The following is a 14,564-nucleotide window of genomic DNA, read 5'->3' as shown; positions in this document are numbered from 1 at the left end:
GAACCAAAGAGGACATGTATGCAGGCCATGACTGATCCGGAGCAACCAGTTTGGAAACTCTAATTTCAGCAGAACCCATCTGGCAGACTTAACAGCTCTCCCCTGTCCCACAGTTCGAGGACAGAAGGCAGTGGTTTCAACCAGGTAGTGTCTGAGGGCCTCCTGGGCTCGGCATGCAGGAATCCCCAGAGTCTCAGGTTGTGATATAAAATGAACTGGTCCTTTTTTCATGTGCCTGGGACACAGGCCTCAGAACACAGACCCATGGGGTGGGCGGCAAGATTCAGGGTAGCTTCCTAGACCTGGTAGGATTCGTCTGTGAAGGGCCGTTGTCAGTGGGGTTCAGAGTTGCTGACACAGCCCTCCTGACTCTCTTTGAAACGCCCTACAAATTAAGCCCTTTGAGGTCCGCGTGGACCCATAGGCTCAAAAGCCCAGCAGTGACATTGCACTGACCCTGGATCCCCAAGTTGGGTAGGGGGATTGCCGAGCTCTAGAAGCCTGGTTGAAACCACCATTCTTACACCTTTCCCTTCACAGCCACATGCACAAACAAGAGCACAAGAGAAACCACGCAACTTCATGCTGCCTGCTGCACTCATTGAAAGTAAACATAGGTATGGGCCGTACCCTCAAGGAAAGCAAGGCCAGGGCAGGCCTGGCTCCGGAAACAACTCTGACAAGAGATGGCAGGCTTGTTCTAGTCCCCACGTGGTCAGTGACCTCCAGCAAGTCCCCCTGAGCCTTGGTTTCCCCAAAAGGACAATCTGTGTTTTACTCCCTTCCCAGGACTGTTTGGAAGGGGGCCACGAGCCTTTCTAGAAGGTCAGTGCAATAGAAGCAGTCCTGGAAGTTCATCTGCTTAACCCTCCCAGTTTTGCATTTAAGGAAACTGAGGCTCAGAAGAAGGGATTTAACCATGGTTGCTGAGGTTAGTGGCCGAGCCAGGTCTCCGTGAGTCGTGGGCACTCCACTCTGAGCACAGCTCTGGAGAGACCCGTGGGACCCCGACAGGAGGGCCCTTGGGGGAAAGGAGTGGTATTACCGAGGAAAAGGAATGGCTGATGTTGTTGAGGGGCAGCTATGGAGCTCTCAGCCCTAATGAGACATTTTCATTGACATTTCGCTGACATTTTGTCACACTTGGGGCCCCTTGTTTGTTCGGGATGTCCCTTGCTGTGCCTGGTGTCTTCCATCTGCCCTCAGGTCTCATCCGTACCCTGCTCCACCCAGCTCTGGCCCGGAGGCTGGCCGATCTGAGTCCGCCTGTCAGTGAGCAAGATATGGGAGGAAGAGAGAAGGGGAGAGCACAGTGACAGGCCATGGACTGCCCTCAGTGCCTCTCAGTGAGGTGGCCTTGGGTTGACTGTGTCCCTGTATCACTGCTCCTCTCTGGGAAGTCTCTGCATGTCTCTCTCTTTCTGGGTTCCAGCCACTGCTTCCTCCTCTCGTCCCTTCAGACCTAGGGATGGTAACCGCTTCACCACTACTAATCCCGAGTTATTGTACTACCCCTTCTGCCTCTCTACAGCCCCCTACACCTTTGTAAATAGGCCCTTTATAAAAACAAATAAACAAATAAATAAAAACCCTCCTCAAGGGCTTCCCTGGTGGCACAGTGGTTGAGGGTCTGCCTGCCGATGCAGGGGACACGGGTTCGTGCCGCGGAGCGGCTGAGCCCGTGAGCCACGGCCGCTGAGCCTGCACATCCGGAGCCTGTGCTCCGCGACGGGAGAGGCCACAACAGTGAGAGGCCCGCATACCGCAAAAAAAAAAAAAAAAACCCTCCTCAAATTACCATAATTTGAATATGCCATTTAGGCTGTGGTCTAAATGTTTGTGTCTCCCCACAATTCATGTATTGAAATAGTAATCCTCAGGGTGATTGTATTAGGAGGTGGGGCCTTTGGAGGTGATTAGGTCATGAGGGTGGTGCCCTCATAATATAGGTTACTGCCCTTATAAAAGAGGCCCCAGAGAGATCCCTGGTCCCTTCCCCTATGTGAGGACACAGTGAGAAAATGCCTTCTATAAACCAGAAAGCAGGCCCACTGAATCTGCCAGCACCTTGATCTTGGACTTCCAGCCTCTAGAACTGTAAGAAATAAATTTCTGTTGTTTAAAAACCACCCAGTTTGGGGCTTCCCTGGTGGCGCAGTGGTTGAGAGTCTGCCTGCTGATGCAGGGGACATGGGTTTGTGCCCCGGTCCGGGAAGATCCCATATGCCGCGGAGCGGCTGGGCCCCTGAGCCATGGCCGCTGAGCCTGCGCGTCCGGAGCCTGTGCTCCGCAACGGGAGAGGCCACAACAGTGAGAGGCCCGCGTACCGCAAAAAACAAAAAACAAAAAAAACCCCCACCCAGTTTGGAGTATTTTGTTATAGCAGCCTGAACAGATTAGGACAGCTTCCTATAGGGGTGCTGATGGCACACCACCAATGAGTCTGGTGGGAAGCAGAGCCACCTCCCCTCAGAAGCTGAAAATGCCCTATTCTTGCTTCTCCAACCTCCCCTGCAACTAGGAAAGGACATGTGACTGGATCTGCCAGTCAGATGCAGCTGCCCAGGCATGGGGTCCCTTCAGAAGCTGATTCTGAGACCAGATTAGAGTACAGGTAATTATGTTGGAAGTGACCCCAGGAAGCCCACTAGGGGAGAGGGCAAGTAGGCCAGGGGAGGGAGGGTGACCCATAACGGGCTTTATCCAGCAAGTCACCATATGGGCAACCAGAGCCAATGAAGAGTTATCCCAGCTGGGATGGAGGGAGCTGGGCGGCCATACACCACTTCCCATGTGTCACTGGTTAGGGCTGAATTATTTTTCTACTTATTTCACCCAGACTTGGCTTCTATTTCTGGCAACTAATAATCCTGGTGATGACACCATTCCATCCTTCCCCTTGCTGCTTCAACACCCCCATCCCCTTTCCCAACTGTCCTCCCACCCCACCCTGGTGGGCCCTGTCCTTAGAGCCACCATTCAATTGCCCCCAGCACTTCCCTCCCCAGGGCATGGAGCACAGAAGGGCAGGGACCTTTCATGGGTTCCATCATTCACCGATGGTTACTGAGCACCTTCTGTCAACCAGGTCCTGGGGCCAGTGAACAAGCCATGTGGAGCATCTGTCTCCTTGTGGCCTGTGTCTGATGGGGAGATGATGTGGGCCCGGAGGAGATTCAGAGAGCAGGGTGGCACTCAGGCTGTGGGCTGGGCTGAATTGCTTTTTTTTTCCTCTCTCTCTCTCCCCGCCCAAGTGATCTCTTCCAAGACTTCGGGCTGGAGTTGACAACAGCCTGGTTTTTGTTTTTTATGCAGTTGCCACAGCACCTTCATCTCCCTTCAAACACACTTCGTGGTCTCTGAGGTGTGGCCCCCAGCTGCTGTGGCGGCAGTGTGTCTCTGACGTGTGAGTGGAGGAGGATCTGCTGGAGGACAGCAGTCTGGGGGTGGGGAGAGCCCGGGGGGAGGTGCAGGGGGCCCCTTGCAGCTTTGATAGGCTGTGAGTCCTCTCTGCAATGATCTTCATTCCCCCACATCCGTCACCAAGGCCAGCCAGTTCAGCCTCTTCTGCTCATAACCACAGCCTCTCTGGCCCAGGCCATCAACATCTCTTGCTTGGACGAGTCTTCCTGTGGCCTCCTCACTGATCACTAGGCTCCTGTCTCCCCCTCACCCTCCCTCCAACTCACAGCCACAGTGGTGCTGGCACCCTCCCCGTATCCCCTCAGCCCGCTCCATGCTGGCCCTCCATGTCTGCCTGAGGGTCCTATGGGGAGGCCAGAAGTGCTGGGGATCAGTGTCCATGCCCGACCCAGCCCGGAAGAGCCCTCAACCGATGGCTAATGGGAAGTGGTGTATAAATAGCCCAGCTCCCTCTGCCTGGGCGGGGGTGGATAACTCTGAGGGGCATATTCTGCAGTGGCTCCCAGAGTTTCCCAACAGGGTTAAGCTCCAGTACTCACAATGGTGACCTGCTTGACCCCAAGCGCTCTCCCGGCTGTCTCCCTTCCCGGTCTCAATTCCCCACTTCCCTACTGGTATTATCTGGAATCACCTCCCACATAAACTACCTGTTTGCAAATGCCTGTCTTAAGGTCTGTCTCTGGGGAAACCAGCTAAGATGCACATCTGAACACATCATTGCCTCGCTTGAAACTCTTCATTGGTTCCTTGTGGCTCTTGCGATGCAGTCCACAGCCCCTAGTGTGATCCACACGCTGACCTCACTCTCAACTCTGCCTTTCCCGCCCCCTACCCCGCCCATCGCCCAAGCCCTGCCTCACTGAGCATGTTCACTCCTCTGTTGGCCACGCTCTCTCTAGCTCTTCACATGTGCTGCCACCTCTTTCTGGAACTTTTCTCCTCTAACCAGACTAAGTCCTCCTCAACCTTCAGGCTTCAGCTTCAAAGGTGGCTTCCTCTGGGAAGCCTTCCCAGGCTTGCAGGTCTAGGTCATGGACCCCCGTACCCTGCTCCCATAGTCCTCATTATTTCCCCATCACAGTGCCGTGAGGCCAAGGGCCATTTCTATCTAATTCACAGTTGAATCAACTAGTCCAGCACCTAACATAAGTTTGATCCTTGAAAAATATTGGATGGGTGATTAGATGGATAAATGAATGAATGAATAAAACCTACCAAAGAATCTTCCAGCCTCTGCTTGAACTCTCCCAGAGACAGAGAACTCATTACCTCTGAAGGTAGCTGTTCTACACAGAAGGAAGAAGGTTCTAACCATGAACCATCATGTGACACAGAAACCGACCTCTTTATAACGTCCAGCCCTGGTCGTGGATCAGGGATTCTGTGTCTAGATCTCTGGTCCCGTCTCTGACTTGGTTGGGCTGAAGCACCACTAAGCTGATTCCAGTCCAGGCAACGGTTGTCCTTCGCTCCTCTTTGTGTAAAGGAGCCACAGAAGGGCCACACACTGCCTGGGTCAAGGTGGACATGGGACTGGGTCAGCCACCCTCCTCTCTGTTACTGACAGTAGAAGCAAGAACCTCTCATGGGAGGGAGACCTTCAAGATGGTGGAAAAGTAAGACGGAGATCACCTTCCTCCCCGCAAATACATCAGAAATACATGTACATGTGGAACAACTCCTACAGAACACCTACTGAACGCTGGCAGAAGACCTCAGACCTCCCAAAAGGCAAGAAACTCTCCACGTACCTGGGTAGGGCAAAAGAAAAAAGAAAAAACAGAGACTAAATAATAGGGACGGGACCTGCACCAGTGGGAGGGAGCCGTGAAGGAGGAAAGGTTTCCACACACGAGGAAGTGCCTTCGCGGGTGGAGACTGCGGGTGGCAGAGGAGGGAAGCTTCGGAGCCACAGAGGAGAGTGCAGCAACAGGGGTGCAGAGGGCAAAGCAGAGAGATTCCCGCACAGAGGATTGGCGCCGACCGGCACTCACCAGCCCGAGAGGCTTGTCTGCTCACCCGCCGGGACAGGTTGGGGCTGGGAGCTGAGGCTCGGGCTTCGGAGGTCGGATCCCAGGGAGGGCACTGGGGTTGGCCACGTGAACACAGCCTGAAGGGGGCTAGTGCGCCCCAGCTAGCCGGGAGGGAGTCCGGAAAAAAGTCTGCACCTGCCTAAGAGGCAAGAGACAATTGTTTCGGGGTGCGTGAGGAGAGGTGATTCAGAAAACCGCCTAACCGAGCTCCAGAGATGGGCGAGAGCCACGGCTATCAGCGCAGACCCCAGAGACGGGCATGAGATGCTAAGGCTGCTGCTGCCGCCACCAAGAAGCCTGTGTGCAAGCACAGGTCACGATCCACACCTCCCCTCCTGGGAGCCTGTGCAGCCTGCCACTGCCAGGGTCCCGGGATCCAGGGACAACTTCCCCAGGAGAACACACGGCGCGCCTCAGGCGGGTGCAATGTCACACCGGCGTCTGCCAACGCAGGCTCACCCCGCATCCATACCCCTCCCTCCCCCCGGCCTGAGTGAGCCAGAGCCCCCGAATCAGCTGCTCCTTTAACCCTGCCCTGTCTGGGCAGGAACAGACGCCTGCAGGCGACCTACATGCAGAGGCAGGGCCACATCCAAAGCTGAACCTCAAGAGCTGTGTGAACAAAGAAGAGAAAGGGAAATTGCTCCCAGCAGCCTCGGGAGCAGCGGATTAAATCTCCACAATCAACTTCATGTATCCTGCATCTGTGGAATACCTGAATAGACAATGAATCATACAAAATTGAGGAGGTGGACTTTGGGAGCAATGATATATATATTTTTTTCCTTTTTCTCTTTTTGTGAGTGTGTACGTGTATGCTTCTTTATGTGATTTTGTCTGTATAGCTTTCCTTTGGCCATTTGGCCTAGGGTTCTGTCCATCCGGTTTTTTTTTTGTTGCTGTTTTGCTTTTTGGTTTTTTTTTAATATAGTTTTTAGCACTTATTATCATTGCTGGATTTGTTTTTTGGTTTGGATGCTCTCGTTTTTCTTTTTTTTATTACTTTTTAATTTTTTTAATAATTGTTTTTTATTTTTTATTTTATAACTTAATTTTATTTTATTTCTTTATTTATTTTATTTCTCCCTTTTCTTCTGAGCTGTGTGGCTGACACGGTCTTGGTGCTCCGGCCGGGTGTCAGGCCTGTGCCTAAAATCATAATAAGGTCACAGACACTCCAAAACACACCACCAGACATGGACCTGCCCACCAGAAAGACAAGATCCAGCCTTATCCTCCAGAACACAGGCACCAGTCCCCTCCACCAGGAAGCCTACACAAGCCACTGAACCAACCTTCGCCACAAGGGGCAGACACCAAAAACAATGGGAACTATGAACCTGCAGCCTGCAAAAAGGAGACCCCAAACACAGTAAGCTAAGCAAAATCAGAAACCAGAGAAACACACAGCAGATGAAGGAGCAAGGCAAAAACCCACCAGACCAAAAAAATGAAGAGGAAATAGTCTACCTGAAAAAGAATTCAGAGTAATGATAGAAAAGATGATCCAAATCTTGGAAATAGAATGGAGAAAATACAAGAAGCATTAAACAAGGACCTAGAAAAACTAAAGAGGAAACAAGCAATGACAAACAACACAATAAATGAAATTTAAAATTCTCTAGAATGAATAAATAACTGAGGCAGAAGAACGGATAAGTGACCTGGAAGATAAAACAGTGGAAATAACTACCGCAGAGCAGAAAAAAGAAAAAAGAATGAAAAGAATTGAGGACACTCTCAGAGACCTCGGGGACAACATTAAATGAACCAACATTCAAATTATAGGGGTCCCAGAAGAAGAAGAGAAAAAGAAAGGGACTGAGAAAATATTTGAAGAGATTATAGCTGAAAACTTCCCTAATAGGGGAAAGGAAATAGTTAATCAAGTCCAGGAAGCACAGAGAGTCCCATACAGGATAAATCCAAGGAGAAACACACCAAGACACATATTAATCAAACTAACAAAAATTAAATACAAAGAAAAAAATATTAAAAAGCAGCAAGGGAAAACAAACAAATAACATAGAAGGGAATCCCCATAAGGTTAACAGCTGATCTCTCAGCAGAAGCTCTGCAAGCCAGAAGGGAGAGGCAAGACATATTTAAAGAGATGAAAGGGGAAAACCTTTCAAGCAAGGATCTCATTCAGATTCGATGGAGAAATTAAAACCTTTACAAAGAAGCAAAAGCTAAGAGAATTCAGCACCAGCAAACCAGCTTTACAATAAATGCTAAAGGAACTTCTCCAGGCAGGAAACGCAGGAAAAGGAAAAGACCTACAAAAACACACCCAAAACAATTAAGAAAATGGTAATAGGAGCATACATATCAATAATTACCTTAAATGTAAATGGATTAAATGCTCCAACCAAAAAAAACAGACTGACTGAATGGATACAAAAACAAGATCCATATATATGCTGTCTACAAAAGACCCACTTCAGACCTAGGGACACATACAGACTAAAAGTGAAGGGATGAAAAAAGATATTCCATGCAAATGGAAATCAAAAGAAAGCTGGAGTAGCAATTCTCATATCAGACAAAATAGACTTTAAAATAAAGACTATTACAAGAGACAAAGAAGGATACTACATAAGGATCAAGGGATCAATCCAAGAAGAACATATAACAATTGTAAACATTTACGCATTCAACATAGGAGCACCTCAATACATAAGGCAAGTGGTAACAGCCACAAAAGGGGAAATCGACAGTAACACAAGCATAGTAGGGGACTTTAACACCCCACTTTCACCAATGCACAGATTATCAAGATGAAAATAAATAAGGAAACACAAGCATTAAATGACATATTAAACAAGATGGACTTAATTGACATTTATAGGACATTCCATCTGAAAACAACAGAAAACACTTTCTTCTCAAGTGCTCATGGAACATTCTCCAGGATAGATCACATGTTGGGTCACCAATCAAGTCTTGGTAAATTTAATAAAGTGAAATCGTATCAAGTATCTTTTCCTACCACAACACTATGAGACTAGATATCAATTACAGGAATAAATCTGTAAAAAATACAAATACATGGAGGTTAAACAATACACTACTTAATAACCAAGAGATCACTGAAGAAATCAAAGAGGAAACCAAAAAATACCTAGAAACAAATGACAACGAAAACATGACGAACCAAAATCAATGGATGCAGCAAAAGCAGTTCTAAGAAGGAAGTTTATAGCAATACAATCCTACCTCAAGAAACAAGAAAAATCTCAAATGAACAACCTAACCTTACACCTAAAGCAATTAGAGAAAGAAGAACAAAAAAGCCCCAAAGTTAGCAGAACAAAAGAAATCATAAAGATCAGATCAGAAATAAATAAAAAGAAATGAAGGAAACAATAGCAAAGATCAATAAAACTAAAAGCTGTTTCTTTGAGAAGATAAACAAAATTGATAAACCATTAGCCAGACTCATCAAGAAAAACATGGAGAAGACTCAAATCAACAGAATTAGAAATGAAAAAGGAGAAGTAACAACTGACACTGCAGAAATACAGAGGATCATGAGAGATTACTACAAGCAACTCTATGCCAATAAAATGGACAACCTGGAAGAAATGGACACATTCTCAGAAAAGCATAACCTTCCGAGACTGAAGCAGGAAGAAATAGAAAATATAAACAGACCAATCACAAGCACTGAAATTGAGACTGTTTTTAAAATCTTCCAATAAACAAAAGCCCGGGACCAGATGGCTTCACAGGTAAATTCTATCAAACATTTAGAGAAGACATAACATCTATCATTCTCAAACTCTTCCAAAATATAGCAGAGGGAGGACCACTCCCAAACTCATTCTACGAGGCCACCATCACCCTGATACCAAAACCAGACAAAGATGTCACAAAAAAAGAAAACTACAGGCCAATATCACTGATGAATATACATGCAAAAATCCACAACAAAATACTAGCAAACAGAATCCAACAGCACATTAAAAGGATCATACACCCTGATCAAGTGGGGTTTATCCCAGGAATGCAAGGATTCTTCAATATACGCAAATCAGTCAATGTGATAGACCATATTAACAAACTGAAGGATAAAAAACATGTGATCATCTCAATAGATGCAGAAAAAGCTTTTGACAAGATTCAACACCCATTTATGACAAAAACCCTCCAGAAAGTAGGCATAGAGGGAACTTACCTCAACATAATAAAGGCCGTATATGACAAACCCACAGCCAACATCGTTCTCAGTGGTGAAAAACTGAAACCATTTCCACTAAGATCAGGAACAAGACAAGGTTGTCCACTCTCACCGCTGTTATTCAACATAGTTTTGGAAGTTTTAGCCACAGCAATCAGAGAAGAAAAAGAAATAAAAGGAATCCAAATCGGAAAAGAAGAAGTAAAGCTGTCACTGTTTGCAGATGACGTGATACTAAACAGGGAATCCTAAAGATGCTACCAGAAAACTACTAGAGCTAATCAATGAATCTGGTAAAGTGGCAGGATACAAAATTAATGCACAGAAATCTCTTGCATTCCTATACACTAATGATGAAAAATCTGAAAGAAATTAAGGAAGCACTCCCATATACCACGACAACAAAAAGAATAAAATACCTATGAATAAACCTACCTAAGGAGACAAAAGAACTATATGCAGAAAACTATAAGACACTGATGAAAGAAATTAAAGATGATACAAACAGATGGAGAAATATACCACATTCTTGGATTGGAAGAATCAACATTGTGAAAATGACTATGATACCCAAAGCAATCTACAGATTCATGCAGTCCCTATCGAAGTACCAATGGCATTTTTCATAGAACTAGAACAAAATATTTCACAATTTGTATGGAAACAGAAAAGATCCCGAATAGCCAAAGCAATCTTCAGAAAGATAGAAGGAGCTGGAGGAATCAGGCTCCCAGACTTCAGACTATATTAAAAATCTACAGTAATCAAGACAGTATGGTATTGGCACAAAAACAGAAATATAGATGAATGGAGCAGAATAGAAAGCCCAGAGATAAACTCATGCACATATGGTCACCTTATCTTTGATAAAGGAGGCAAGAATATACAATGGAGAAAAGACAGCCTCTTCCATAAGTGGTGCTGGGAAAACTGGACAGCTACATGTAAAAGTATGAAATTAGAACACTCCCTAACACCATACGCAAAAATAAACTCAAGGGCTTCCCTGGTGGCGCAGTGGTTGAGAGTCTGCCTGCCGATGCAGGGGACATGGGTTCGTGCCCCGGTCTGGGAAGACCCCACATGCCACAGAGCGGCTGGGCCTGTGAGCCATGGCCGCTGAGCCTGCGCATCCGGAGCCTGTGCTCCGCAATGGGAGAGGCCACAACAGTGAGAGGCCCGTGTACCGCAAAATAAATAAATAAATAAATAAATAAATAAATAAATAAATAAACTCAAAATGGATTAAAGACCTAAATGTAAGGCCAGACAGTATAAAACTCTTAGAGGAAAACATAGGCAGAACACTCTATGACATAAATCACAGCAAGATTCTTTTGACCCACCTCCTAGAGAAATGGAAATATAAACAAAAATAAATAAATGGGACCTAATGAAACTTAAAAGCTTTTGCACAGCAAAGGAAACCATAAACAAGATAAAAAGACAACCCTCAGAATGGGAGAAAATATTTTCAAATGGAGCAACTGCCAAAGGATTAATCTCCAAAATATACAAGTAGCTCATGCAGCTCAATATCAAAAAAACAAACAACCCAATCCAAAAAACAAAAAACCCAACCCAAGACCTAAATAGACATTTCTCCAAAGAAGATATACAGATTGCCAACAAACACATGAAAGGGTGCTCAACATCACTAATCATTAGAGAAATGCAAATCAAAACTACAATGAGGTATCACCTCACACCAGTCAGAATGGCCATCATCAAAAAATCTACAAACAGTAGATGCTGGAGAGGGTGTGGAGAAAAGGGAACACTCTTGCACTGCTGGTGGGAATGTGAATTGGTACAGCCACTATGGAGAACAGTATGGAGGTTCCTTAAAAAACTACAAATAGAACTACCATATGACCCAGCAATCCCACTACTGGGCATATACCCTGAGAAAACCATAATTTAAAAAGAGTCATGTACCAAAATGCAGCTCTATTTACAATAGCCAGGACATGGAAGCAATCTAAGTGTCCATCGACAGATGAATGATTAAATAAGATGTGGCACATATATACAATGGAATATTACTCATCCACAAAAAGAAACAAAACTGAGTTATTTGTAGTGAGGTGGATACACCTAGAGTGTGTCATACAGAGTGAAGTAAGTCAGAAAGAGAAAAACAAATACCGCATGCTAACACCTATATATGGAATCTAAAAAAAAATTTTATATGGTTATGAAAAACCTAGGGGCAGGACAGGAATAAAGACGCAGATGTAGAGAATGGACTTGAGGACACGGGGAGGGGGAAGGGTAAGCTGGGACGAAGTGAGAGAGTGACATGGACATATATACACTACCAAATGTAAAATAGATAGCTAGTGGGAAGCAGCCTCATAGCACAAGGACAGAGAGATCAGCTCAGTGCTTTGTGACCACCTAGAGGGGTGGGATAGGGAGGGTGGGAGGGAGATGCAGGGGGGAGGAGATATGGGGATGTATGTATATGTATAGCTGATTCACTTTGCTATAAAGCAGAAACTAACACACCATTGTAAAGCAATTATACTCCAATAAAGATGTTTAAAAAATACAATGGGAAAGTAGAATGAACATATGATGTATCTAAAGCTGTATATTCAAACTCAGATAACAACAAACTACTGAGCTTTATACGGGGATTCAATTTGCAAAATATCATTAGAACACTTTGAATTGAGGGTCAAACAGTTTCGGTATAATTGAAATCTTCTCTATATGCATTTATGCATAATAATGGATTTCTAAATCCCCAAGTATTTCTTACTGTGAAAAGACTAAGTATGGAAATTATAGTCTAATATAATTTAGCAGTTCAATCAAATGAATAAATAATTGATAAATTAACATGTTCAGTTTTCAGGGTTCCAGTGAAATGTCTGTAACTCTTAGTTTTCAAACTGCCTGATTCTTTCTCCCCGACAGTTCCAAATTATTCTATTGTTGTTCTTTAGTTTGAAGATCTATTTGACCAATTTAAGTAGTATAATTTCAGTTTAAGTATATACATATAAAATTATAAACCAGAAACCAAAGATAATTTCTTATAAGAGTTGTTGAAATGTGTTTGTAGCCTGTGCTATGACCACAGCAGAAACTCAATCAATATCTGTTTGCTATGGACTTCCATGGTGGTGCAGTGGTTGAGAATCTGCCTGCCAATGCAGGGGACACGGGTTCAAGCCCTGGTCTGGGAAGATCCCACATGCCGCGGAGCAACTAGGCCCGTGAGCCACAACTACTGAGCCTGCGCGTCTGGAGCTTCTGCTCCGCAATAATAGAGGCCGCGACAGTGAGAGAGGCCCATGCCGCGATGAAGAGTGGCCCCTGCTCGCCGCAACTAGAGAAAGCCCACGCACAGCAACGAAGACCCAACACAGCTATAAATTAATTAATTATTTTTTAAAATATCTGTTTGCTAAATAAGTGAATAAATGAATGAGTAAATCTGAAAAAAAAAAAAAGAACCTCTCATGGAAGGCGAGGGATGGCTGGCTCTTGATTGTTACCTATCCAGACCTCTTGTTTCACAATGGGCTCAGTCACCAACTGAGTCAGTTCCAGCTGGGGCAGCTCTTTCTCTGGGCACAGCTGGTATCCACTTGGCCTAGGCAAGTTGTGACCCCAGAAAGGCCAGGCCTACCACCCTAACCTGCTCATGGGGCTCCCCTCCCCCACCCACCGCCTGCCAGACAAGGTCCTTTCCAGCCAAGACTTCCACAGCCCAGGCGGCCAAACACCAAGCAGGGGCAGACTGGGCACCTGCCTGGCTTTTATCTGTTAGGGAGGGGGTGATAGGGTGGCAGGTGGGTCTGGTACAGCTAAGAACAAGGTCACTGGTTAGCATTACTGCCACACAGAAAGAGACCAACCTCCGTCACAGACAGGACCCTCAAGAGCAGCTAAAGGGCTTCTCTGGTGGCGCAGTGGTTGAGAATCTGCCTGCCAATGCAGGGGACACGGGTTCAAGCCCTGGTCCGGGAAGATCCCACATGCCGCGGAGCAACTAGGCCCGTGAGCCACAACTACTGAGCCTGCGCGTCTGGAGTCTGTGCTCCGCAACAAGAGAGGCCGCGATAGTGAGAGGCCCGCGCACCGCGATGAAGAGTGGCCCCCGCCTGCCGCAACTACAGAAAGCCGTCGTACAGAAACGAAGACCCAACACAGCCAAAAATAAATAAATAAATAATAATTTAAAAAAAAAAAAAAAAGAGCAGCTAAGGACTGACAGCCAACCCAGGCCACAGATGAAATGACCATGGCCACACGCTCACCCCAGACTAGCCAAAGAGACTTACCATATGAACCTTGACTTTGATCCAAGACTGAGCTCCAACCCCAACCAGTTCTCTTTAGTACATCACCATCACATAAAACTCCCTCCAGACCCTGGGGTCCCCTGCTGTAAAAGGAGGAGCTAGAACAATGACGTCTGCATGCTCTTTCAGCTGAGAGGGACTGGGCCCTGATTCCTCAAGCCGGCTGGTCCCTGACACTCAGTGGACATGGCCGAAGGACCCGACAGCCCTGTCACCCCGAATCTGCTGGGTGGGCAAACCCCAGAAGCACCACCCTCCCAATGCTTGGAAGAAGTCCTGCTCCACGAGCCCTTCTCTTCCCAAAAGCCAGATATGCAAGGCCGGCTGGCCAGAACTAGAACAGCTGCTATTGCTTTACAGGCTATAATGGCAATTTGCTTACTGTGGGGCTCGACTGCACATCTGGGCTCACAGTTAATCTCCACAACAGCTGGTTCCCTGCTTCTTCTTAAAAGGGCCATGACGTCAACCTGCTGGCAGGACACTGACTTTTCCCCTGGGAAACCCAAACACCCCATGAGATCAACCAGCATGAAAGGGAAACATCTTTGTCTCCATCTCCTTTTTTTAAACATCTTTATTGGAGTATAATTGCTTTATAATGTG

General features: G+C 46.2%; 1 protein-coding gene across 2 annotated transcripts in view; it reads right to left on the bottom strand.

The window, feature by feature from the left end:
- The window catches only part of PALD1 (phosphatase domain containing paladin 1), a 140,674-nt gene that overhangs the window by 21,686 nt on the left and 104,424 nt on the right, over nt 1-14,564 (bottom strand). The window lies entirely within an intron of this gene.

This window comes from Mesoplodon mirus (assembly GCF_964341445.2).
Source record: "Mesoplodon mirus genome assembly, chromosome: 2".
Taxonomy (NCBI): domain Eukaryota; kingdom Metazoa; phylum Chordata; class Mammalia; order Artiodactyla; family Ziphiidae; genus Mesoplodon; species Mesoplodon mirus.
This window is presented reverse-complemented; position numbering and strand designations above follow the sequence as displayed.